Source organism: Calidris pugnax, unplaced genomic scaffold (genome assembly GCF_001431845.1).
Source record: "Calidris pugnax isolate Ruff unplaced genomic scaffold, ASM143184v1 scaffold435, whole genome shotgun sequence".
NCBI lineage: Eukaryota > Metazoa > Chordata > Aves > Charadriiformes > Scolopacidae > Calidris > Calidris pugnax.
This window is the reverse complement of record NW_015091240.1, coordinates 102671-126996: the sequence shown is the minus strand read 5'-3', so window position 1 is coordinate 126996 and position 24326 is coordinate 102671. Positions and strand designations below refer to the sequence as shown.

The window sequence follows — 24326 nt, the reverse complement described above, 5'->3', positions numbered from 1 at the left end:
ATAAAAAATGGGAAAGGTAGAGCCAGGCTGGAAAGAACCTTTTTTTTTTTTTCCTAGGCAGCTTTCACAAAGGAGACTTGTCTGTGTGTGTGGTGATGAGTGTGGCAGGCCAAATCCATTGGACATCTGGGGCCAGCTCTTTCATAGAGGAGACTCTGTGTGTGGTGATGAGTGTGGCGGGGCCAAATCCATGGCACATCTGGCACCAGTTCTTTATGAAAGTGGTAGATAAGAGGCTCTGAAGTATGCTGATGGTATTACGGAGCTGTCTGTGACTTTTCATTATGCCCTCCATGGATTTCATGCTATCAGTGTGCACGGCTGAGATGCACATGCAGCCTTCCAGCATACTAATGAGCCCATGACATTAGTATTCAGCGCCAAAAGCTGGAGCTGTTAGACGAGGAATAACGGTGCAAAGAGGAGAACTGATAAATGATGAGGCCGTATCATAGTATTGGCAGTGCTGACCCGGCTCCCTTGCAAAGGGGATTTACCAAGTACCAATTTAGAGCCTTAGCACCATGAATAAGTGACTGTGGAGGATAAGTGTGTTTTGGGTGCTGGGTTTGTCACTAAGGAATCTGCAGAAAGGGAAACACATGACTGACAAGGGGCTAGAAAAATCATTAAGTCACAGGCTCCTCTGTCTGTCTGCACACACGTGGTTTCTGTTAGCAGGGCATGAAAGCACGCACCCCTACTGGGCACAATACTTGGCACAAAGTTAGCTTAAAATCAGGCTCAGGTTTAGGTCCTTTTGTTGAACTGGGCCCTAACTGCATGATCACATGTAGCACTTTGAGCTAAGAGTGCAAGGGGACTGCTGGTGGCTTGATGCATTCCAGATGTTTCAACTGAAGGTGAAATTACCCCTTTGCCCTCTGAATTTGGGTTAAATCGCTGGGGTCCTGGTTGCCCAAGGTGTTTGATGCAGGGGCAGGTGCAGCATGCAGAGTGAAGGTTACTGTGCAGGGGTGCCCTGCAGCTGTAGGAGCCACAAACAGAATTCATGGGTAAATTAATTTAAACAGGTGAATGACTTTGCTCTGGTTTGTTGTGTTTAACCTTCGCTGCAGTTGATGGTTTATTTAGACCTGTGGATAAGCAAAGGAAAAACCCAGAGGCTAAGCTAATGTGATGTTTTTTGTCTAGTTTTCAAACAGAGCTGATTTATAGTGGGCACAAAAATCTGAGTCTTTATTTTTAAAATGAATTTGCAATGAATGGAGCACGTAACTTAGCCCACCTTTTCTGAGCACTTTTTATGAGAACAATAGTGAGGAACAGCCTCTGGTTTTATGATTAGCTGAAAAAGGTTGTGAACGTTTCCTTGACACTAGAGGCATCATGTGAAGCATCATGAATTAATATTTGCAAGGTGGTATTTTGAGGTGTCTGAGCTCAGCAGAACGATAATAAAACAGGGAGCAGTAATCATTACTTTTGTTTGCAAAGCTCAGGGTAGGAGACCAATCTCTAAAATTATCTAGTTGCAGCAGATGTAATTGGGGAGCAGGCGGGGGGGTTCCAGTAGAATGGATTCACTCCCTGGTGGTGAAGTAGGAGACACAGAGAGATGCACCAGTGATATCTATCACGTGCAGCAGATATTTTTGACAGTGATCTGCACTGCAGCAATTTTCTTTTTGGCCACATGATTATTACTTGTCACTGCCAGCCTTTACCTGGAGGACCCCAGTTATCAATCACTTGAGGGCATTCTCCCCAGCATCAACTACTTTAGTAGCTCCCTGACAAATCTTTCATGTCAACCATCTGAACCTTGGAGACTATCTTCTGGTGGGTGTCATTGAGCCAACACCAAGTCATGTACCAAAACTTCCCAAGAGGCAGGAGGTTCCCATGGGTCACTTTCCCCCTTGTGAGAATTCTGGAAAGAACCCTCACCCCGCTTCCCACTGCAGGATGCTTGTGGCTGCCTTGTCTGGCTGGCTATGCTTTCGGAGCCACCACTGCCCCAAAACAGATAGCACAGCAGAACTGAGCCCTGGCTTCCAACAGCAAACACCAGCCCCCGTTGTTTCCCGGGTGCCAAGAAAATAGATGGGTGACACACAGACAGCTGTGGAAAATGTTCTCCAGACTGCTTGTGCAATGGAGAAAAGGAAGGGGAAGGGGAAGGGGAAGGGGAAGGAAGGGAAGCTTCCCTGTATAATACAGCTCTTCAGAGCACAAGGAAAAGGACCAACAGTGAAAATCTTTGAAATAGGGGGAAAAGAGCAAAAACACAGGGAGCCTGTCTAAATAAAAAAAACTAAAACAAACAAAACAAACAAAAGGCAGAGAGGAAATGGGAAGCAGTGGACAGTGTGTCATACAGTGTACAAGCCAACAGCAATATCTGCAGGTCATCCATTCCTCTGAGCCTCAGAGAGGACATAGGCCCTTGGGTTAAATTACAGCAGTCCCTCTCCGCCATCCTCTATTATTTTGTCTCCAAATGCCCAATAACAAGAGGGACAAAAATAGCTTGCAAAGTCTGACAAAAAAAAAATCTTAATTTCTCAAAGTTTTGCCAAGCCTTGTTTTGAGTACAGAGCGGTCTGGCTGTTGCTCCTCAACTCAGCGCTGACCTTCCGGCTGCTCTGTCCCTCCCTGCTCCGGCAGAGAGGGAAAAATGTTTGGTATTAACAAGCACGCTCCCAGCCCTTCAAAGCCATCTTCCTAGCTGTGCACCTCGATTATTATTTTTATTCTGTTTCCTGCATGTGTTGCCGTTAAAGTGAGACTTTCTTTGGTTTGTAATACTTCACACTTAATATTTCCTTCAGGGCTGGGGGGCTGTGGAGAGGGAGCAGCAGGGGAGTGCTGGAAGCAGGCTCTGAAGGGACTTTGTAGGTTGTCCTGGTTCCGGCAGGGATACGGTTAATTGTCCCCAGGCTCTATCCCACTGGAGCCATGCCTGGGGGCACCAGGAGCTGCCGGGGGAGGGGGCAGGAAGCCCCCGTGGGGGAGCAGGCTGGGGCAGGTTGGGGCTCCCGGGTCCGGTGGGCAAGCAGTGGTATCCTCATTGTGGTTGAGCATTCCTCTCTCAGCACGGTTGTTGTTGGAGTTGTTTTATTGGGGCTGCAGCTGGTTCTTTGGTGCCGTTTGAGGCCAAACCAGGCCATCAGGGTTTTTGGGCAGGCACACAGAGGTGGGAGGCTCGCTCTCTGTTCAGCGAGTGGGTCAGGCTCCCACCCCAGTGCAGGGATGTGGCGAGGGGTGGATGCAGCTTCTTTGGTCATTCTTCGTTTTGCAGACGACTGGCTAAAATGTAGATGGTAGCCAATTATCTTAATAAAGATGATTTCAGCTTTGCTGGGGTGATTGAAAAGAGCTCACTGAAAACAAGAACATTTGGCAGTGACTAATTTTTGCAGTTTGTTTCTGGGAGTATTTATTTACTTGCTGAGCATCAGGATAGGAATTGCAAAGCAGAAAGCTCTGAGATGCAGTGGGTAAAAGGGAGGGTGCCAGGAGGATGGGGGCTGGTCTTTTTTCAGTGGTGCCCAGTGACAGGACAAGAGGAAACGGGCACAAACTTGCGTATAAGTTCCACTTAAATGTGAGGAGGAACTTCTTTACTGTGAGAGTGGTAGAGCACTGGAACAAGCTGCTCAGAGAGGTGATGGAGTCTCCTTCTCTGGAGACATTCAAAACCCGCCTGGACAAGTTCCTGTGCAACCTGCTCTAGGTGGACCCGCTTTGGCAGGGGGTTGGACTAGATGATCTCCAGAGGTCCCTTCCAACCCCATATCACTCTGGATGGGTGTCCAGGTTAGGATAGACAGGTTATTTGCTAGAGAGGCTTGTTTATTTGATTGCAAAGGAGCCTTGAAGACTTCAGTCATCTCTAAGTTAGGTGTTAAGTGTAAGGCATGCAGCTTATAGGTGGATAAAATTAGATAAGATGAATCTTCCACATAGACACTGCTACAAATTTTATCCTGTGTTTTTAAATAGTTTTGTATAACACTGGAGAATGACACAATACAGGTCTGCAAGGCATCAGCGCCCTCCGGCATGCTGTACATTTGGTACTGAATGCTGTTAGCAGCAGGGAAAAGGCCAAGCCAGACCTTCAGATCTAAGACATTTGAGTTTTGGAAATATCTGGATCTGGAGGAGGATCTGAAGTTTCCTTCTGGCCTTTACCTTTATAAGGAGCCAAACCACTCTTTCCAGTGTTGCTGAGCCTTTCAATAGTTCCCTATTTCAATCCAACTGCTACAGGCCTGGGTCCACCTTAACTCCAGACAAGCTCCAGACGAACTGTTCTGATCTCTTCCTGCTCTGTAAATATGCAACACAAGCAGTTGTGCAGGGTCTTCCTAGACCTTAGCTTCTGTAGGCTGCGTTGAGCCACCTTGGATTACATAGTCCTATGTGGCCTCAGGTATAGACCTGGTGCAGAATGCCCATACAAAGATATAAGCCAGGAGGATGGATCCAGCAGTGTTAGCATCTACTTTGGGAGATGCTGCATACAAGGAATGACCACCTGACCAGATCCTGGTGTATTGCTATGGCTTCAGCAGTCACCACCTTTCAGCTGAGCACTGGTAAATGCCTGTTTCACCTGTCTCACATTCAAGTAAAACACCTATATTTAAGCAGCTGTCATGAATTCATTTTATTTTGCAGGCAGGGGGCACCAAGAGTGTCATCGCTACCGGTGCTTGGCCCCGGGTAGTATCTTCTGAGGCAGCTCCTTCTGAGCCAGCAGAGCTCACCCTGACTATGCCCTTGGAGGATTCAAGCGCTGCCCACTTTATCCCCAACTGTTTGTATGTACTAGGAGCCCTGGGAACAGTGCATGGAAGTTGCCAGATGTGGTAAGAAGCATCTCTTGTGCAGGTTTCTCTGCTGGTGTCTCCACTCTTTCCATGGGCTCAGTCTTGCAAAACCCTGAAAATCTTTCTCTCCTCTTTTTTTTTCTGGTATTACTTTCAGGCTTTTGGTTTGCTTTGCTGCTGTGAGGGGTCTTGCCCCACACACCATGAGATACTCTGCACGAGCCCTGAGCATTGCTTGTGGCTGAGCCATCCCATGTGGCAAGACAATGCAGAAGTGTAGATATTTTTTGCATTTTGTATTGGTATTAGTAAATCCTGGCTGGGGAATCTGATATTTTTTCCAAATACTACAGGCTGACAGGAGTTGGAAAAGGCCTGGAGGAAGGAAAAAATATGTGTGCCTCGTTGTGAGAGGTCTGCAAGGGTTCTGGGGGGAATAGCTGGAGAAGGCAAGTGGCTATAATGCAGCTGGAGTCTGCCCAGGTGAGGAGACAGGATAGGTTTGCTCATTTATTGGGGTCTGAGTGCAAGGTTTGCAACACTGGTGCAAATAGGCAAGAAATCTCACAGCCTTGGGCTCCTGTGGGGGCGGATGTGCCAGATAACACCCACACACACAAATGCGTGCTCACACACACACTTCAGCAAGGCTGTGCTGCTCATTTGAGCTCTAGCGTAGGACCACAGAGGATTTACCTTTTTAGAGTCACGGGGTAAAGGACTTTATGGCATAACATAACTGTCCTGGGAAGCAGAGGACATAGCATAAGAGTGAATTTGCCATCTGTCCCCTGTTGTACAAACACAACCATAACTGTGTCTGTAACTTTAGACAGCTCAAACACACTGAGGAAATTACAATATGCTTCCACGTGCTTTAAATCTAGGGCTGGTCCTGTGCTCCTCTGTGTATAAACAGGGTTGAATCCTTCTCTTTGCTGTTTTCCTTTGATTTAATATTCCTTGCAATAGGACTGTTCCTCTTAATGTGTCTAATACGAAACATGCTCGTTCGCTGACTTGTGGGAGGAGTGTCTGGCTCAGACTACCCTGCACGTCGCCATGGAGTCTGATGCTGGGGAGGGTAATGATTCTGGGAAGTTTGACACTGAAACAACATATTGAGAGTAGTTACTGGACAGGGTAAGGGAGATGAATAATTTTAAGTGATTAGATCTGGGCTGGCTCATAAATACAGAATAGTGCTTGCCATTAGACTGGATGCTCAAGGATGCTGACTTTTAGGAAACAAAAGTGGATCCTTTCCTAGACGGCTACATTTGTAGACCATATTTGTGTTCTCTTTGAATAAAGTCAAAGCGAGTCTGCCCTGTCCTGAAGGCCTGGGACAGTCACTCCCAGTCACAGGCTCGGAAGACCAAGCAGGGTTTGTAGGATGTGCAAGGGAGCACAATAGGATCCCACGGCAGGAGGGGTCTCCCCCCTGAAAGCAGGCTGCAAGCTGGAGACAGGGTCCCCAGGGCAGAGGTTGGCCCTAGGAACAGTGAGTAGTGTTTCCAGATGGGATGGAATGAACTCATCTGTCATTGTCATTTTTTAATTGTTTTCCGTGTTGTACTGCTGTTCTTTTAATAGGGCATGATCCGAACCATGCTCCTTTGCTGTGGGTGGCATGTGTCCCTGGCTTTCTCTGCACAGACTGATGTGGGGGCGGTCTAGGGACAGACTGCCTTGTAAGGACATGTCAGGAATGTCACTAGTGCTGAGATGGAGTCCCTTGTTCTTGATGGGCAATGAATTGCAATGAAGGGACATGTCCCCTTAGGCTGTGGTTTCACAACTGTATTAACACCCTCTTAAAGACTGTCTCTCCAGCTGCTCACTCCTGCCTTTTTTGTCATGCTAGCGGACTATGGAAATCATCCAGGTGAAAAAAAACCTCTTTTTGCCTTTTTTTCCTTCTAAATGAGGCTTTCTCCCCAGACCTCATCCATTTCCTGAGCAGACCTGCATGAGCAGATGCCCTGCAGTGGGCAGAGCTGGTGGGCAGGGGCTGCTGGAACTCAACTGAAGCAGCCCTGCCACCGCATATGAGACCACAGCTTCAATGCCCTTTTTTCTTCCTATTCATAGCAGAGCTGTGTGATTCTCAGCCATCCCTGTAAACAGCTTGTAGGTCTCCAGGGCTCAGATTTGCAAACGGTTTGTGTCCAGTGGAGCTGGACACAGACACAATCTGAGTGGCAAGAGGCTGCACAGCCCCATGGACACTTGCAGTATCAGTCCTGCGGGTGGGATTGCAGCCCTGCAGCATCCCACAAAAATAAAGGCGAGTTTAAGAGTCACATGAGACTTTTGGTAAACATGGGACCTTTTTACTCCCCTTTGTTTTTAGACCTCTGAGGTGGATTTGGTTCAGGTTTTCTGATTTTCTTTCCAACAATGTTCTTGTCTTAAACTCGTTTAAGTCTAGGATTCAGAGATTGAAGATATGCACTGAATCCCTTTCCTTGCCAAAACTGGGTCTGACAAGGCAAGACAGTGACTGGCAATGACACAAGCAGAAATCCCCAGCCCCAGAGATGCTGGGGAGGCTGATTCACTTTGCAGGCAGGACAGGAGATGGTAAGAGTGCATTTGCCCAGCGGCTCCCCTTCGCTGCAGTTTATCAGAGTGGCTGCCATCAGCCAAAACACACAGAGGGATTCCCAGGGACTAATCATAACGCTTTGTAATGCCCTCTGCTCTCCAGCCAGCACAAATGTGTGCCACTGCTGGGATGGGACATGCAGCGGGTGTGTTGGTGTGTGTTCCAGCCCCGGCAGGCTGCTGACTTCAAAGAGACCACGAAGCTTATGCAGGTCAGCAAGGAGCCAATGTGCTGCCATCCCAGCATGCTCTTATTAGGGAAACTGATACCGTGTTAATTATATCCTTGTCTTGCCAGCCTGTCTCTGCTCCTGCACCCTTTCCCTCCTGCCTGCCAGGCACTTCTGATTGGCAAGGAGACTCAGTCCTTTGCTTCTTGCTCATAAAGTCTTCCTCCTACCCTTGTTAACTGTCTCATAGCTTGTCTCTTTGCTCCCCAGCTTCTTGTCCCTTTTCTGTCTGTGGTGGCCCCAGAGGTCTCTTCTCCTCTTTGGGAGCCACCTGCAGGTGTCAGAGCAGTGTTGCCTCCAAATACCATGCCAGACCTGGCGTGCAGCGTATGGCCACTTTCTCCTGCTCATTCCTACTTTGCTCCTACCCCTGAAGGTTGTGATTGAAGAGAGGTTTGCCAGAGAAGCCTTTATTTTTCTCAGATTGTGTAACTGCGAGGCAGTGAGGGGGAAGAGAGAAGTTTTTGAGTACATAAGCCTTTCCTTAGGTCTGAAGCAGAAACGCTAATCTCTGACCTGTGTAGCAGGCTGGGGAGGCTGCTGGATTTCATTTAATGTGATGGGAAAAGTTTGGGTCTGTGACCTGTATGGGGAGCAGCTCCTGGAGCAATCGCACATGGACTTGGTCTTCTACCTGTGTAGATGGGAATGGCAGAGGGAGTGTCTCCATGTCCCTTTTCTCCAGCAGTATCTACTAGGCTGAGAGCATCCATCACCCTCCGAGCAAGCAGAAGAAATACCAGCACAGACACCCAGGGACCAATGTGCTCCCATGGGAAATAGGCTGCCCAGGGAGGTGGTTGAGTCACCATCCCTGGATGTGTTTAGATGTGGTGCTGTGGAATATGGTGTAGGGGAGAAGTTTGTAGAGTAGGGTAGATGGTTGGACTCGATGATCCCAAGGGTCTCTTCCAACCTAGACGATTCTATGATTCTGTGAAAATTCTCCTGACCTGAGGCATTTGAGGCTTTTCAGTAGAGCCCTGGAAGCTGTGCTGCTGGCTTTGGTGGGTTGCTGGATGACGATGCAGCCCTGGGCATCTAAATGTCCCCAGAATGTGCCCTTATCTTGTGCAGCAGGAGTAAAGAGAAAGCAAGCCACTAACTCACTGATCCCTGCTGGGACTATTCCCCTTGTTCTTTGCTTGGATATTGTCATGCTGGAACAGCCTGGGCTTCTCTGGCCCTGCTTTTCCCACAGCCTGGCTGGGACTTAGGCCCCGTGTTTCCCAGAAAGGGCTGGGGAATCTTATCAATCTGCTATCATTATTTTCTTTTTCTTTCTCCCTTGAATTTCAGTCAGCTGCTGACTAAAAACACAACAGGAGGCTCAAATCAGTCAGCCCTCAGCATATTCAAATTGTCACAGGTTTGTTTGTTTGGGGGCTTTGAGATGCTGTTGTAATCACCTGGGAAAATACACATGCCTTTCATCTGGCCTCAGTCCCTTGGTCAGGAGGGCTCTCTACCCCAGCTGGGCTCCCAGACCCTTCTCCTTATCAGCCGCAGGTCCCTTGCTGTGCTTGGGGACAGGCACTTAGCGGTGGCCATAGGAGTGAAAGTCCCAAGGGAACAGATTTCTCTTTCAAGGAGGGTAGGGGCTGGGAGGGGGGGAGGGCGGGGAGGACGTCAGACAAGGTATAAGCCTTTCAGGCTTTCAAAAACCTGTGCTGGAATCTGCTTGTGCTGATTACAGCAGTCATCAGTTAACACCTAACCCCTGGCAATACTCCAAAGGAGGGACCTAAAAGCAGTAATGCAGATTTTTTTTTTTTTTTTTTTCCTGTAGAAATGACATGTCCACAGACATGTGGTACTGGGCAGAACTCCTTGGGAAATTCTTTTTCTGAGTCCATAAAAACAGGGATTCTCCTCCCCTTATAAGATCTGAGGGCTGAACTCCCTGCAGTGGAAATAGCTTCACTGTTCCTGCCCACCAGCTCCAGTGTCGCAACCATTTCATTTGCTCCCACATCCCCAGGTCCCTTTCTAGAAGATCATGGGAACAATTATTTGCATGAAGCTTAGGGGATCCCATCAGCTGTTTCTCTGCTCTTTTCTGTATACAACAAGAAACGTTTCTCCCTGGCTTCCCCGAGGACTCCGCCTGCTTCAAGTCGTTGAAGAGCTCTCTGAATTTCCATCCTGTCTGCAGAGCACTGCTGGCTCCCCAGGCAGTGCCCAGTTCCATGTAACCTTTTATTGCCCTGAAGCCCCACTGCCAGCATCCTAACAATGCCCTGTGCAAGTGAATTTGCTGCTGGTGAGCTTGCTTGGAGGGATAAAGACCTTCAGGATAAGACTCACGCTTTCCACCATCCTCTTACGGAAAGCAGTATGAAGCAAAAATGACAGTGGGATGATCCAGCCAGTCCTTTATCCCTAACAAGAGGCTCCTAATAAGAGCCTCCTCCTTCTGCAATGGAGCTGTGCCATTGTCCCTCTCTATATTCTTGTAGTAGAGCAAAGAAGGAGGTGGGGAAGGATCATTTAGCACGTGAAAGGCACTTCTTGTATGGGTATACATGCATGGCACAGTTCAGCTGGGGTGAGCAACCAGCTCCTGCCAAGCCATGATGTATGAGGCAGAAAGGTCAAAAGTTCTCTTTTACAATTAGCAAGAAAGGAGAAGGCGGGCGATGGTCACTTAATTTGTGGGTTTTTCCCTCTACTTGTCAAGAGGAGTTTGGGCTGCAGTGATGGATGAGTCATCAATTAAAGTCAGACACTCGGTCTTTTGTCTCAGTTCCTAAAGGGCCCAATTCAAACCCCAGCCAAATCGATGGGAGTCCATCCACTGATGCCAGCAGGTCCCTGATTGGGACTATGAAGGCTGTGGAGTGACTGGGTTGAACAGCCTGCCTTTCTTCATGCTCAGTGTTGTGCCTCTTGGCTCTCTGGTTGCTGCCATTATCAGGCAGGATATTTCCAGAGCTGAATCTTGCTAACACTTGCCACAAATTCCTTACATTTCTTTCCCTGGTCCCTCTCCATGCAGCTGCTTTGATGTCCAACAGGAACAAGCAGCGAGCCATGTAGTGCAGCAGGTTCTCCCTCATGCCCTCCTGCTTATCTGACCATATATACTGCTAATATTTCCTCTAAGGCACTCAGCTCCCATGATAATACTGCTTTATCAACAAAAAGCCTTTAAATATTTTGCTGGGGAAAGGAACATTTCCACAGTTTTACTGCAGTGTATATATGGCTCCTAATGATTTGATCCTGCAGGACTTGCTCTACAATGAGGTCACACAGGCCTACACGAGCACAGGCAGTCTGGCACCTTGTTTCATTGGGAAGTATTGCCCCATGTTACCCATGGCATATAATGACATAGGAAGACCAAATCAGATCTGCAGGCATGAAGACTCCATTTCAATGTGAAACCTGTTCTGACAATGAGAGGTGTCTCAGTGTCTCTGCTCATGCCTGGCATGGAGTCCTTGCTGTTAGGTGCTTATAACAGCTTCTTTATATGTGGGGTTGAGACCTCAGCGTGTGCACCAGATGCTTCCTTCTCCCATGTCCCAGTGCCCAGGTGTGCAGACTGGAGAGACCCTGGAACCAGAAACGTGTGGAGGTCACCACCTCCACAGCCTTATCTTTGCTAGAGGCCTGGGCCAGACACTGACTTTGAGTTCAGTATAGAGGAAGGAAGAGGTAACATGAACCTTCTCCTTTGTTCTCCTGTGTCACCCCCAGCTGATGAACATGCTTCCAGCCACATAACATGGGCATGGCCAAGTGGTTCCCTCCATGAAAGGGGATAATTAGGATACTGAACATATTTTCCTCCATCCCTAGTCTTGGCTGGCCTGAGTAAAAACATCTCCCTTTAATACAGATGCACAGGCTGTTTCTTTTATATTGTGAAGGCTGTGTGAAGATTGTTCCTTCTCAGTCTGGATGGAGAGGTTGGGGACTATTGGATTCTCTCACAGAACTGGCTGGAAAGCCTTCATTATCTGATCAGAGTCTGAAGACACTGTCACGTTCGTGAATGCTCACAAACTGGATTTGTTTGTATTGGCCTGAGATGAACAGATGGTAATCTTGTCTCTGCTACATGACTCCTTGAAGAGTTACTTCACTCTCAGCTGTTTGCTGGCCCTCATTAGAACTCGGTAAAAAACGGTATGAAAAACTGTTTCTTTTGGAAGTGGAACCGAAGTTGGTTTTGTGTTTTTCAATCAGCCTGTTTTCTTACAGTGACAGTCATGGGGAGGACACGGTTGTGATTTCCATTGAATGGGTAGCTTGGCATTTTGATTTGGAGTGCATGAAAGCATTTTGGAACTCATAAATTAAAATAGTTTTGATAATAAGTAAATACATATAATAAATATTTAAAAGAATTGGAAAGTCCACAGAGACATGTTGTGCCTAAGACCAAGCTGGCATTTGTAGTCCTCATGTCTGTTGCCATGGCTCTTTCTGAAATATTGCAGCTCCATGGGGACAGTCTAATACCAGTAAATGTATGTGCATGTGTATTTTATGTAAAGGACTGGATGAAGTCCCAGAGTTGTACTGCCCAGGGTCCTCTATCTTAACGCCTGGAACCATGTTCAAGAGGTCAGAGGAACCCATATTCCCTGATCAGACCACGGCCAGATGAGTCCTGGAAGACTTTCTAGTCTTGGGGACTGTTCAAGTTATGAGTGTTGTTTTTGGATAATGGCAAAGGTGTAATAAATGCTGCAGCTGTAGAAACCCCTTACTGGAGAGTATAGCTCACCATGTCAATACATTATTTACATTTCCAGCCTGCATGTATCCAGGCTGCATGACTCGGTCAATGGGGTGGGCAGATCCAGCACTTACTTTCGCAGAATAATTCCTCAAATCTCATTTAATTAGAACTCAGACCAGCTTCCTGGAGACTTTGGGAACCTCATTAGCAGCACAAATAGAAATTTGAAGAGGCCAACTCAGTGGGAAAAGGTTGCTTGCTAAGAACTAACTTACCACGAACTTAACCTCTTCAAGAGTTGTGCCTTTTAGGTATACAGAGGAAGGATTTATGGCTGGAATACAAGGTCTCTTACAATATCCCAAATGATGGAGGGTTTCTTTTGCCGTCTGAATTATAACCTCTCAAAATAGTAGATAAAATCTTTTTTCTCAACAGTCTCCAGTTATTCTTAGGTGTCCTCTCTTGAATTGGTTTTAATTCTTGATGTCTATTTTGATGCTTTTCCACTGTTTGGAGATGCTGATTGCTGATTTGCTGTCCTCATCCTTGTCTCACTGTTATGTTGTCTTACATTTTAATATATGCTGGTCTATAACAAATCCATGTTTTTTTTCTTTTTTTAATATTTAAGATGTGATAAGAGGAGTTTAGACACCTAGTTTACATATAGACACCTAAATTTAGTTCACCTAATCTCAGATGACATCCCGCCTATTGTGTCTTGAGAAGGTTCTAAAGAGGTCTCCCTCCCTGAAAAGGCTAAGCACTGTCTGTATGTCTGCTTCAGGACTGGCATGGAAGAGAGCTGTAAAATACTATTAGAGTCCCTGAATTGTTGCTCAGTAAATACATGCGCTTGTGTGTATTTGTGAGTACTGGATGGAACCTCAGAGCTATGTTTTGCAATTACTCTGTTTTGTTTAATTTTGGAGCTATGCCGAAGAGGCTAAAAGGACCCAGATCTGTCGATCAGAACAAGGCCAGAAGTGTGCTGGAAGAGTGGCTGACTGTTCATTTCCCGTCCCCATCCTAGCCTCATGCTGGCAATGTTGCCATATATTTCAGAGGATAATATGTGTTGGTCTAGAAAAAGAATCCATCATTATCCTCCTTCTTCTTTGGCCTAATCAGGTATGGAGAGGGAAAACCAGGAGACCTGTATCTACCTACCACTACAGCATTGCTTACAAAGGCATGAGGATGAATGTTTTTTTTGTTAATGGTTGTTGTTAATTAAATGCATCCCACCCAATCAGGAAAGAAGTCAAATGTCCAGTTAAAATAAAAGAAGATGAAATAAACATACTGTATGTTTTGAAAGACAATATTGTCAGCAAGAGCGTAATGGATCAGGGAGAAAAAGACCAGGCAGTCTTTCTAGAGGAAAAGGAGGCTAACCACCTCAAACAGGAAGGCTTCCCAATGGGAAAGGGTAAGCATATCTTTTCACAGGCAATTCTTGCAAGACATGAAAAAGGCTTTCTGCTGCAATTCTGGAATTATCCCAGGCTGAAAGACATTTGGTCTTGTGTTGATGAAAGACAAAGCACGGGGCAAGGTTTCTCAAATCCCTGTCATTATTGTGCTGGAAAAATAATCCTGGTTTGCTGAGTTGTTTTGAATCTTTCATAGTGCTGCCAATAAATGTAACTTACTGCAATGATTACAAAAAAGTTCCCCTAGACCAAATATCTGCTACAGAGAAAGTGTTTTGCAAAAATAAAGGAGAAAGAGACTTGCTGCCTTGATTACAGCAAACCGCTAATGCTTAGAGGGCAGATGGAGCACATTGTACTTCTTGGTGTTTCCCACAGCCTCAGGTAGGCTTCCCTGCTGCCTTCAGGTAGGAGCAGATCCTGCTCTCTCTGCAAACAGACCAAACAAACCACTTCTGTTTGGAAACCACTGGATTTCTCCAAATCTACAGGATGCCTTTTGGGATCTGTGCTAATGGTGATGGACCAATGCATGTCCCAGTCTGTCCATGCAACTGGTGTCACTGGACCATGTTCGCTGTTTTGTAACTGATGTCATCTTTCTCTAGCTCCCCCTGGCTGGGATTTTGCTTAAACTTAATCTGCAAAATTAAATCTGTGGGGCAGCTTTACCAGCTGGGTAAATTTCTACATCTCAATGGTATCAAGGTCATGCCAGGGATGTGGTTATAAATGCTCCTTACCCTGATGCCTCTGCATGTGCTGCCATTCCCATAACGGTTCATTTCCAAGTGTCTACCTACCTTTGTTGCCTACCCTGCCTTTCTCTTCATGGTAAGAGAGCATTGCTTTCTCTCAGCTCCTCCAAGTCCCTCGTTTGATGTCTCCTATGGGCCCAAACTAGCCTAAGGCTTCAGCACTCTACCTAGAAGGTATTTTTAAGGAATGTCCCTCAAAACAGAGCTTCTTCCCAGGTTTTAGTTACCCTCCAGGGGCAGTGTGTACCTGGGGGACAAAAGACAAGGGAAAGCCCAGAAAGATTTGAGAAAAGTAGACCTGCCGCTCTGCTGCTGTGCATAGGAGATGCTGGGGAGGTGTGAGCTGTGTGAGGCCATGGGTTAACAGAGAGAAATGCTGCCCATGGATATGTCAGACTGGCTGAAAAGTCACCCTGGGAGCTTGATCTTGGGGAGGCAAGGAGGAGCCAGGGGGTTACAGCTGGCTTTTCTGATGTTTTGAGTGGAAGTCCTGATGCTCACTAGCTAAAACTAGGACTTTTATTTATATTAATAAACATTCAACAGGAACTTGTGTCTTTCTGTACACATCCCTCTATATTTTACTAGTCAGGCATGTGCTCCAAAGCTGAGTTTTCACACTTCTTTTATATGACTTCTTATTAATATCTTGAGCATAGAAATTTCTGCACAATTAATTGAAGTGACATATGCATGGCAGCTGCCAAGTCTTAATCCCATCCTTCCCTTTCGCCGTGTTTCTGATTATGCTGATGGCAAATTCTCCTCGTTTGATTCAGCTTTGCACTCAGAGTGGATGCAGCAGGAGCCAAATCTTGTGTTAGAAGCACAGAGATGTTTGCCAGTTGTCCCGCAGGCTCTCAAGTTTTTTTCAGTAATAGACAAGTGCTTTGTTGGCTCCTGAGGCTGGTGTGAGTAGTTATCAAAAACTGCAAGCAGTAACCAGCTCCTAAATCACATGCCTGGTAATCCAGAGCCATTATTAGTGATAAGCATACTTTGGTAGGGTCTCTTATTCCTGAATGTAGCCCTCATTTTGCTACATGCTTCAGACATTTGACAAAGGACAGTCTTGCCTGACATAGCTCATGGGGGTATACGGCCAGGGATAATCCCCCCAGCACTCACATCCATTCTGAGCTGCAAGTTGTGCAGGAGACCCAAATCGCAAGCAATGACATGGTTAATAGAGGAAATCAAAATCCAGAGCCCACCCTGCATTGCTGCAGAGAGCATGGAAATGTGAATTTCATGTTCCTGGAACAGGATTGAATGTAAATGCTGTCAATGCCTGTGCATGAGGATGTACAGACAGGTGCAGCCCGCTGTGAGCATACTTTGTGAGTCATTGCAGAAAGTGATTTGTGCTAAGCACAAAACACTCTGCTGATCTTCCCAACCAAAGTCCCCAGAGCTCTAATCATTGCACTGATGGTGGAGGTGAAAAGACATCAATTTTTACTGTGTGAGAAGCTTTGATTTCCTGTGAATCACTTCCTACTATAAATCAGCTATAGGCAGCTGCATCCACTCGCTCCTTGGGATAGAAAAATATACCCTGCTGCTAGACAGCAACACAGGCGCCAAAAACATCACAGGATCAAAGGGCGCTGCGATTTAATCCAAGCAGAATCTAAACAAGTCTGTCAGCTTGCCTGGACCATTTGTTTATTTTAGCTGTGGACATCCACGTCTGTCCAGAGTTGGGGGATGGATTTATCATTAACATCATTTGTCTCATGTCTGAGCTCACACTAAATGTCCCTTTCATTCAGCATCCTGATGGCTGGTACCAAATCTGCATACAGAATATTTTCCAAGGGTTCAGTGCTGCTAGAGGAAATGCAGCTCTTGTCTGTGCTGGGGACTGTCTGATCAGCTTCTTAGACAGGGAGGTGTTAATGTTTCAGCTCCTCTTCCTTGTTTTCCTGACAAAGCCCTACCAAGAGCGTTTCCCAAAAGAGTTGTTTTCCAGAAACACCCATAGCTGGGATTAATCTGTGTGGGAATTTTTTTCTTTCTTTTCTTTTTTTGCCCATCCAGGGTTCTCAGGAGATAACTATTTTGCAGTCTGTCCTCCTTTTTCCTGGTTGAGAGAGCTTGGTGCCTCCTCTGAATCCCTTCCTGAACTTCCCGGAACTGCGGAGGTTTTCTCTGGAAGTGCAGGGTGACTGCCATGCTTGTCTGGAGAAGGTCAAACATCCTTCTGGGTTCCCAGGAGCAGACCTGCCAAATCAAGTGATGTTTCGGGTTTCTTTCCCCCCCATACTATGTAAACTCTATAGTGGGCGCAGGAGGTTTGGCCTTTTTCTCTGGAAGATTCAAGTGACAGTTGTTTTTTTTTGATGCTATCTCTCACTTAGAGTAAAGGATGCTTCAAAGGACAGAGGAATGGGGTTGGGCTGTGAGAAAATATTAGTTTTAACATCACAGTGTCTCCTTGTTTCTCCCAGACACCACCACCCCCTTGCACAGTGTTGTTCTTTCATCACCATGGCCGTGACAAGAAAACAGCTAGGAACTTCTGCATATGGATAATACAGCAACCAGCAAATTAGGCAACACTAATTACACCAACCCTTCTTTCTTGTGGGGTGGTGGTGTATGCAGAGTAGAGCAAAATGAGTGTTTGTCAAAACCTGAGGCTAGTTGGAGTTCAGTGCTGCTGTGTGGGTCCAGGTATTCACAGAACACAGCTCCTGTGATTCCAAGCAGTGTTTCAAAGCCGTCTGGTATCTGGGGTCTTCTGAAAATACCACCAAAGGTGCCTATGTTAATTAACCTCTGTATGAATGGGAAGCCTGTTTAAAAATTCCTGCAGCAGCCTTGCATATAAACATCCCTCCACTTTGAAGCAGAAAAGCTGAAAGGACACTCTCTCTTGCACCTCCAACAGAGCGTGCCTGTGTGCACAGAGGAAGGAGGCAGGAGAGCTGTGGGAGCACAGACACAGGTGGCTGCTTGGCCATGGTCACACCAGCCCACTGTCTCCGAGCACCTGGGCTGTGATGATATGGTGTCCCAGGTCTTTCTGTACTAATGTGTGTACATGTCATCTGCATCTGTCACTGACAGCCATCATGGATGGATGGAGAGGAGGATATCCATCATACATGGAAGGATATTAATCCGTCATGGAGGGATGGATACCCGTAGGACCTGATTCCAAAGGCTCCATTGACCAGCTGTCATCTACCTCCTGCCTTGCTACATGAGTTCTACTTCTTTTGGAGTTATCAGCTGTGACGTACATATTGCTGTTAAAATTTTAGACCCTATAACTAGCAGCAGGGACATACCTGTATCTCAGCAGATCTACCACACAGGTGGATGATGTGTATCCCAAGCATTTTTCACCCTTTCCTTCTTATTCTCTTCTTGCAGGAAAAATCTGAGGCTGCGAGAGAGAGTTGATGAATGGCAGTGGCAAGGAGAGATAGAGGGAAGAAGTGAATGGCATGGGAAACTCTTCCGGACATATTTTAAAAGCTGTATCCCTGCTGCCTTAATACATCTGATCTGTGACATTCAAAGCATCTTTTTGGTTTGGAAAAGGAATGTGGGATTAGACAAGAGGTAGCTAAGATAATAACAGTGACCTGGGTTCCTTGGCGCACCCATTACTGCCTCTGTCTCTGGTTGCCCTTCAGGGTAGTAGGATCTGCCACGATTGACAGTCAAACCCCTTGCACTGAGGCACTGGGATCAGAGTCAGTGAGCCATGCCACAGGAATTAAGAATTAGGTGCCCACATCTGGGCACCGCATTTTCTTTCATCTGCAATGCTGATACATGTTCCCTGCACACTGTAGCCTGCCATAAAGGTCTTTGTATGGCAGAGTGGTGGAAACTTCACAGTGGGGAGTGTATGAACTGAGATGTGTGTGCTGATAACAGCGTAATGCCAGAAGGCAGCACTTAAGAGGCCCCGAGAGGGGCCCATGAAGGCTGAAAAAGGACAGCAATTATCATTCTGTAAAAACCTGCTACATTTTTGTCAAGATAAGGAACCCTACCCTGCATCACTTGCTGGGTTCCTGAGCTTTTTCAGATCCCTCAAAAAAAGTTCACAGACTCCCCTCTACCCTCAAATTTCAAAACTTTTTTCTCCAAAACCTACTTCTTCCTCTTGTCTGTGTCTCCAACACTTGATAAATAATGTGATCTTGAGGCACCACTTAAACCTGTGTAACTGGGGTTCCCTTCTCCTTAACTTTGTCCTAGAGAACATGATTTTTAAAATAGGGAGAAAATCCATTAAAAACAAAATTGGAAAGAGGCTAACAAAGAGGCAGAACAAACTTCCACTGAAATTTTAATGGAGTTAATGCACTTGACCATTTCCAGTTTTTTTTTTTTGTTTGTTTGGGTTTTTTTTTTTTCAGATGGACTCCCAGGTCTTAGCTCTTTGTCCGTGTATATGTAGAACATAAAAACAAACCAAGCCCAATTCCTACACAGGGAGACTGGTATGACCTCTCCTGCATTTCTGGGAAAAAGAGATGAGGTCCCGTGGGGTAGGGGTGGGGCTGTAATTTGCTCTCCAGCTGCTGGCAGGATGTACTTGAAGGTTCGTCAAGCAATGGGAGGCTGACCCCTCTCCCTACAATAAAATGTTAAATATTTTTCAATGTGCAATAATTTGCACTTGCTCTGATTCTGACTGATAAGTCTTGTGCATAGTGCTCCAGCTGTTTTAGGAAAGAGGATCTATTCTGCCTTCTCTATATATGGCCACAGGGCAGGGGAAACAAATGCCAATGCGCTATCACTGGGGAGAGGAACAGTTGATGTATCTTTATCTTTTTTCCTGTATCTGATTCTTTTAACCTACTTTCATTGTTCCACATCCATAAAAAGTACTGCCGAATCCACTGATGAATCAAAATTTTCCTTTGTAATAGCAACCAAGAGCTTCATAACAGGCTGATGGATGTTTGGAGGGCCAGGGCCAGTGCTGCTGGAAAGAGTTTGAGAAAGTAAATCCCACCAGTCATGCCTATGCTGCTAAGATAACACAGAATATTTTTTAAATGCTTGTGTTATACATAGTCTGAATGCACCTTTATGTACCGTGGGCTTGTTCATTAATTGTGTCCCCGCAGTGATCACAGGGGTGAGATGTATTGTGCACTGTTTATATACAATTTTTCTCATGCTGAAGAGACCCCGTCACGGGCTGCTCCAAGTGAAAGGACATTTGTGTGCCAGAAAACAGCCCCATCTCAACTCAAGACAAGAGCCCTCAGATGATGACAGAGTGAGGACTGCAATGAAATAACGAGAAAGTATTGAACGGCCAGAGGTCTTAGCACATGACTAGCCTTATTCATGGCTTTCTCTAGGCATCCTGGAAAGGGACAGTCTCAGAAGGGAGCTGACAATGCTAACAGCATAATTCTGGGGAGCACAAAGAATGGCTAAGTAGTTGGGAAAAAAAAAAACCTCAGGAGAGAAGCAAGTCATGAGGCCAAGGGAGGAAAGACTTGAAAACTAAGCAGAGCTGGCTATTTCAAATCGACTGAGAGGACACAGCTGGAAAACTGGTCCTGAGAATTGGCATGGCAGGGAATTGGCCCTGGAGATGGAGACTGCAGAGTGGAAGCTGGACTGGAGTGAATCTGGGGTGGAAATTGGAGGACAGGGACTCTGGCGGTGATTGTAGCGGGACTAGGTGAGAGATATTCCAGGTGAGAGATAAAAGAGAGATGACAGCTGAACAGGCAAGAAAAGATGCAGGATGGAACACAAAGGGAAGGAGATGAAGAACCTGGCACCCACATTTCAGTGAGGCCTGAGACAGAGGAGATGGCTGCAGAGGCACTGTCAGAGCTCTAGGATCCAGGACTGTGAGACAGCAAGATAGGAAGAAGTCTTAACCAGTTGCAAAGGGTTTGATCCATCTGACTTTCTCTGATCTTGAAGCCACACTTAAACAGGAGGATTCTTGGAAAACTAGGTGCCACAGGTGTATGTCAGGGCTCCCTGAGGTGATCGCTAGCCCATAAAACTGTGCTGAGCTGGAAGGTCCCATCTGGCCATTTTGCTACTGATAGACTGGGTGTGAAAGAGGATGGCATGTCTTTTCAGGTGCCAGGAGAGAGGTGATATTGTGACTGCCTCTAGCTGTCCCTGTAAACTTGTCACACAGAAATCAGCCAGAGCCCTGCTCCCACTTCTACAGCTGCTGTCTGTACCAGCATGAGAGGTGGCAGAAATGTGTCCCGGCCAGTCCCTCCATGGCACAAGGGATTTCGGAGTGGCAAGTGCTTGGCCCCGTCAGCAGGACCTACCATGAGGAGTCCCCCGCCCAAAAGCACTCAGGTTCATGCTGCACAGATCCTGCATCTGTGTGTCTGTGTGTGTCCTCGTGTCAGTGTGCAAATATTTTTGGCACGAGTGATCGCTCCCTTCTCTGTCCTCTCCCACCCAGAGACAAAGTGAGGAGGAGGAGTCGACACTGAGTCAGAGCTAGGAAGGGAAGAGGAAACCTGAGCATAAAGCTGTTGGCCTCAGAGGCGTAGGGAGGATTCATATAGTTCAGTCTATCTGTGCATCCATCCTCCCCCTTCCCTTTTCCAAGGTCTGAATGCTGCAGTTGGCAGGGGCTGGCATGCAAACTCAGAGCCACATGTGTCATCCATGTCTCCGTGCTCCTCCAGGCCATCTGTGGTCCATGCCTTGTGCCAGCAGCTTGAGAATGTCATGGAGGGGATGGAGCCAGGGCTGCAGAGGGCATACATAAGGCAGAACCATGCCTTGCCTTCTCCCAGCTCGCCACCTCCATCCCCCACGTCCTGTAGTGATGCTGCTGAATGCTGATGAGGTAATCTGCTGAATGCTGATGGCCTCTCTGTAATCTGTCATTTTGGGGGAGGGTTTCCTGAGGAGGGATGCAGCAATGAGGAGAGGAGGATTGTTTTGTTCTGGTCTGTAGGACCAATGGGCATTTTTGTTCTGAAAAGTCCAGGCCTGATCTGCCCAGTCTCTCTTGTCATGAGATGAGTTTCTTTTCCCCCTGTCAGTTGTCCATTGCTCCCACTCTGTCCATCTGAAGTTGGGCCATGAGGGGGGATTTATCTCACCAAAATCAATGAAAAATAAATCCTGGGGGGGGGCGGAAATCCCAAGAAAACCCAAACACAAAACTTCCTTTCTCTTTCTGTATCCTCCACACATTCTCCTTCTTCCCAGCCAATACAAAGATATCATCCTCTAAGCTTTCTCTTGGTGAGCAGAGCAATAGGCCCCAATTAAACAAGCACGCGATGGCTGTACAGCTTGGTGTGTCCTCGGGGTTATTTCTTTAAGGCCAGCTCCTGAGATGCTCGGACAGACTTGCCTCAGTCCCTGCTCTGAGCATTTTTCACACGCACAAACTTGGCTGTGGTCGAGCTTGCTGGCTCACTCAATCCATCATGCTGACAGGCAGCCACTGGTGTCACAGTGAGCAATGTGCCCATGTATGTGGTCCCTGGCCACCAGCAATGTGCTGACCTGGTGAGACTTGCAACAGGGGGTAAATGGCATTAGATCATGAAGGGGCAGGCTCTGCTGATGTGAGCATGGGGCAATACCCAGAAATGCATCCTCCTTACTCTTCTCGTTGCTTGTGTGAGTTCTGTCAGCATTGCCCTGCCCTTTCTCCCTGTTCTCACATCGCCCCGGAGTCAGGCTTCCAATGCAGAAATGTATCTAGGCTTTTGTGTGGTATCTTAAAGCATGATCCAGCTGGCAATGAGTATTACTGAACAAATAGTGGTATGGAAACTGTGAGAGATGAGCTCCCCTCAGAAATCTTCTCCAGCCCAGCCAGAAAACCCAGTTCCCCAGTTCCCTTTCAAATCCAAAAAGGGTTTGTATCAGGAGGGGCAACAGCTATTTGCCTCCTCAGTTATCCAGAGAATACAGCAAAATGTGATCCCAAAAAAGGCAGGTTCAGTAACCTTGCAGGTGGGTCTGCCTGAGTGGCTGTCACCTTGCTCTGTCCCCTGGGGTGTATGCAAAGTCAAGAGCCCCAGTGGCCACCCAGACCCAGAGTGGGGTGCCCGGGTACCACCTTCTTGAGGCTGCTGCACATTTCTCCAACACCCATTGCAGTTTTGCCTCTGTCTAATCCACGCTCTCATGTTTCTAAAGCTCTGACACGGACAGCAATGGTGCAGAGGTAGAATCATGATGTTATTGCCCTTCCTTGGTGTCTCCTCAAGCGACAGGAACATCTTTTTCTTTCCCTCTCCTTTTTTTTTTCTTCTTTTTTTCCCCAGGACTGCAAGTGCAACTCTCCTGCTGCAAAGTGCGTGCCCGCTTAATCAGCTAAAGGAGCAATATTGTGCAAAGTGCCCCCCACCCAACAGGCTGCTCTGCAACAGGAATCAATCAGGTCCCAACTTTCCAGCTGAGGTGTAGAACCTGGTAACACCCTGCATCTTGTGACCAGCTGCCCTCACTCAGCAGTGATGGGAATGTCCTTGAGTCTTTATGGACCTGTTCCTGCAATGCAGCTTTTCAGCTGGTGAGGAGACCTTGCAGTGATGCATCAAGTGGTAAGGAGGGGTTTCATCACTTTTTCCATTATAAAATAGCTTTCCCTCTTCCCCCTGCCCTTCCCTTCTCCCCCAAGGATCACTGCCAATTGACACAGAGTTGCAATGGGATATTCACAGACTTAATCTCATCCCTGTTTGAAGAGAAACCTGGTGAGTTATTTTTAACATTTGTACATATCTGAATGATATGAATGTGGTCTGTTGTGCTGTGAGCCACGAGCACTCCAGAGACCTGGGGCTGAAAAGAGAATCAGCTTTTAAATATTAAGTGGGAGGCACTTCACTGACCTCTTCTCGATAGATATGTGCTTGCTCCATTATGTCTTCAGCTGGGACCCAGGCCAAGCTGGGGCCTCTGCCTCCTCCAGCATCAGTGGCTTTGGTCCTTGCTGACCCCCATGGAAGGAGAGATGAGGATGTGCTCTGCCCCCAGGACACCCTCAACACCTTCCCTGGTATGGCCAGGTCCCAGACTGAAATGTCAGTGATGCAGGAGGGTCTGCGCACCCTTGGAGCTGGTGGGCTGCTGACTAGGACATGGCCACAGTGTGAAGGGGTGCTGAAGTCTGTGGGAGCTGTGCAATGTTGGGGGGATTGTTGACTACAGCAGACGTTGTTGGTGACTGGCGTGTAACTAATTGTGTTCACGTTTCCAGAGGAGACTGTAGGATTTGTAGAAGCAAATAAGTAATTTGTTTGCTTTTTTGATTAGACTCACTTGTGATTGCAAGCCAAAATTAGTAACTTGGTGGAGACAAACAAAAGCACTTTGGACACACCGGGCCTCTGTGGATTACCCCATTCCTCCCTCTTCACCCCTTGATATATGCCCTAATATGGAGCTTTGGGAGGTAGTTTCTTGTCCATCCCTATGACCTCCTAGTAGTGCTGCACCATCCCTTACCCATACTGGTGGGTATTCTTTTCTCCCCCTGCAAGTAGCACAAGGTCCCTTGAGAAGAGGAAGTAGGAGCAGCCAGGGTCTGTTGATGTGGGTGTGCAAAGCTCTCTGCTTCCTCTGCTACAGGTTGCAGAGTCCCATGGGGCTGGTGTCAAAAGCACAGGTGAGCCCAAAGCTACAAGGGCAGCATTAGCACTGCACTGAGATGTGTGCCACAGCTGAAATCTCTTGGCAAGCCAGAGGGTTGATCAATCACTTGCACAACTTGCTATCCAGGCTCTTCTGGTGTTTAGTTATGTGGACTAGAAAGGTACTCTTAAAAAGTTAGATTCTGCTCTTAC

At 46.9% G+C, this 24326-nt stretch overlaps 1 long non-coding RNA gene across 1 annotated transcript in view; it reads left to right on the top strand.

The window, feature by feature from the left end:
- The window catches only part of LOC106898646, a 39981-nt gene extending 16747 nt beyond the window's left edge, over positions 1-23234 (top strand). Inside the window, exons 2-3 of the long non-coding RNA XR_001413951.1 lie at positions 22803-23050; positions 23159-23234. This is a non-coding gene — a long non-coding RNA (uncharacterized LOC106898646). The remainder of the gene's footprint in view (positions 1-22802; positions 23051-23158) is intronic.
- Positions 23235-24326: the final 1092 nt, after the last annotated feature.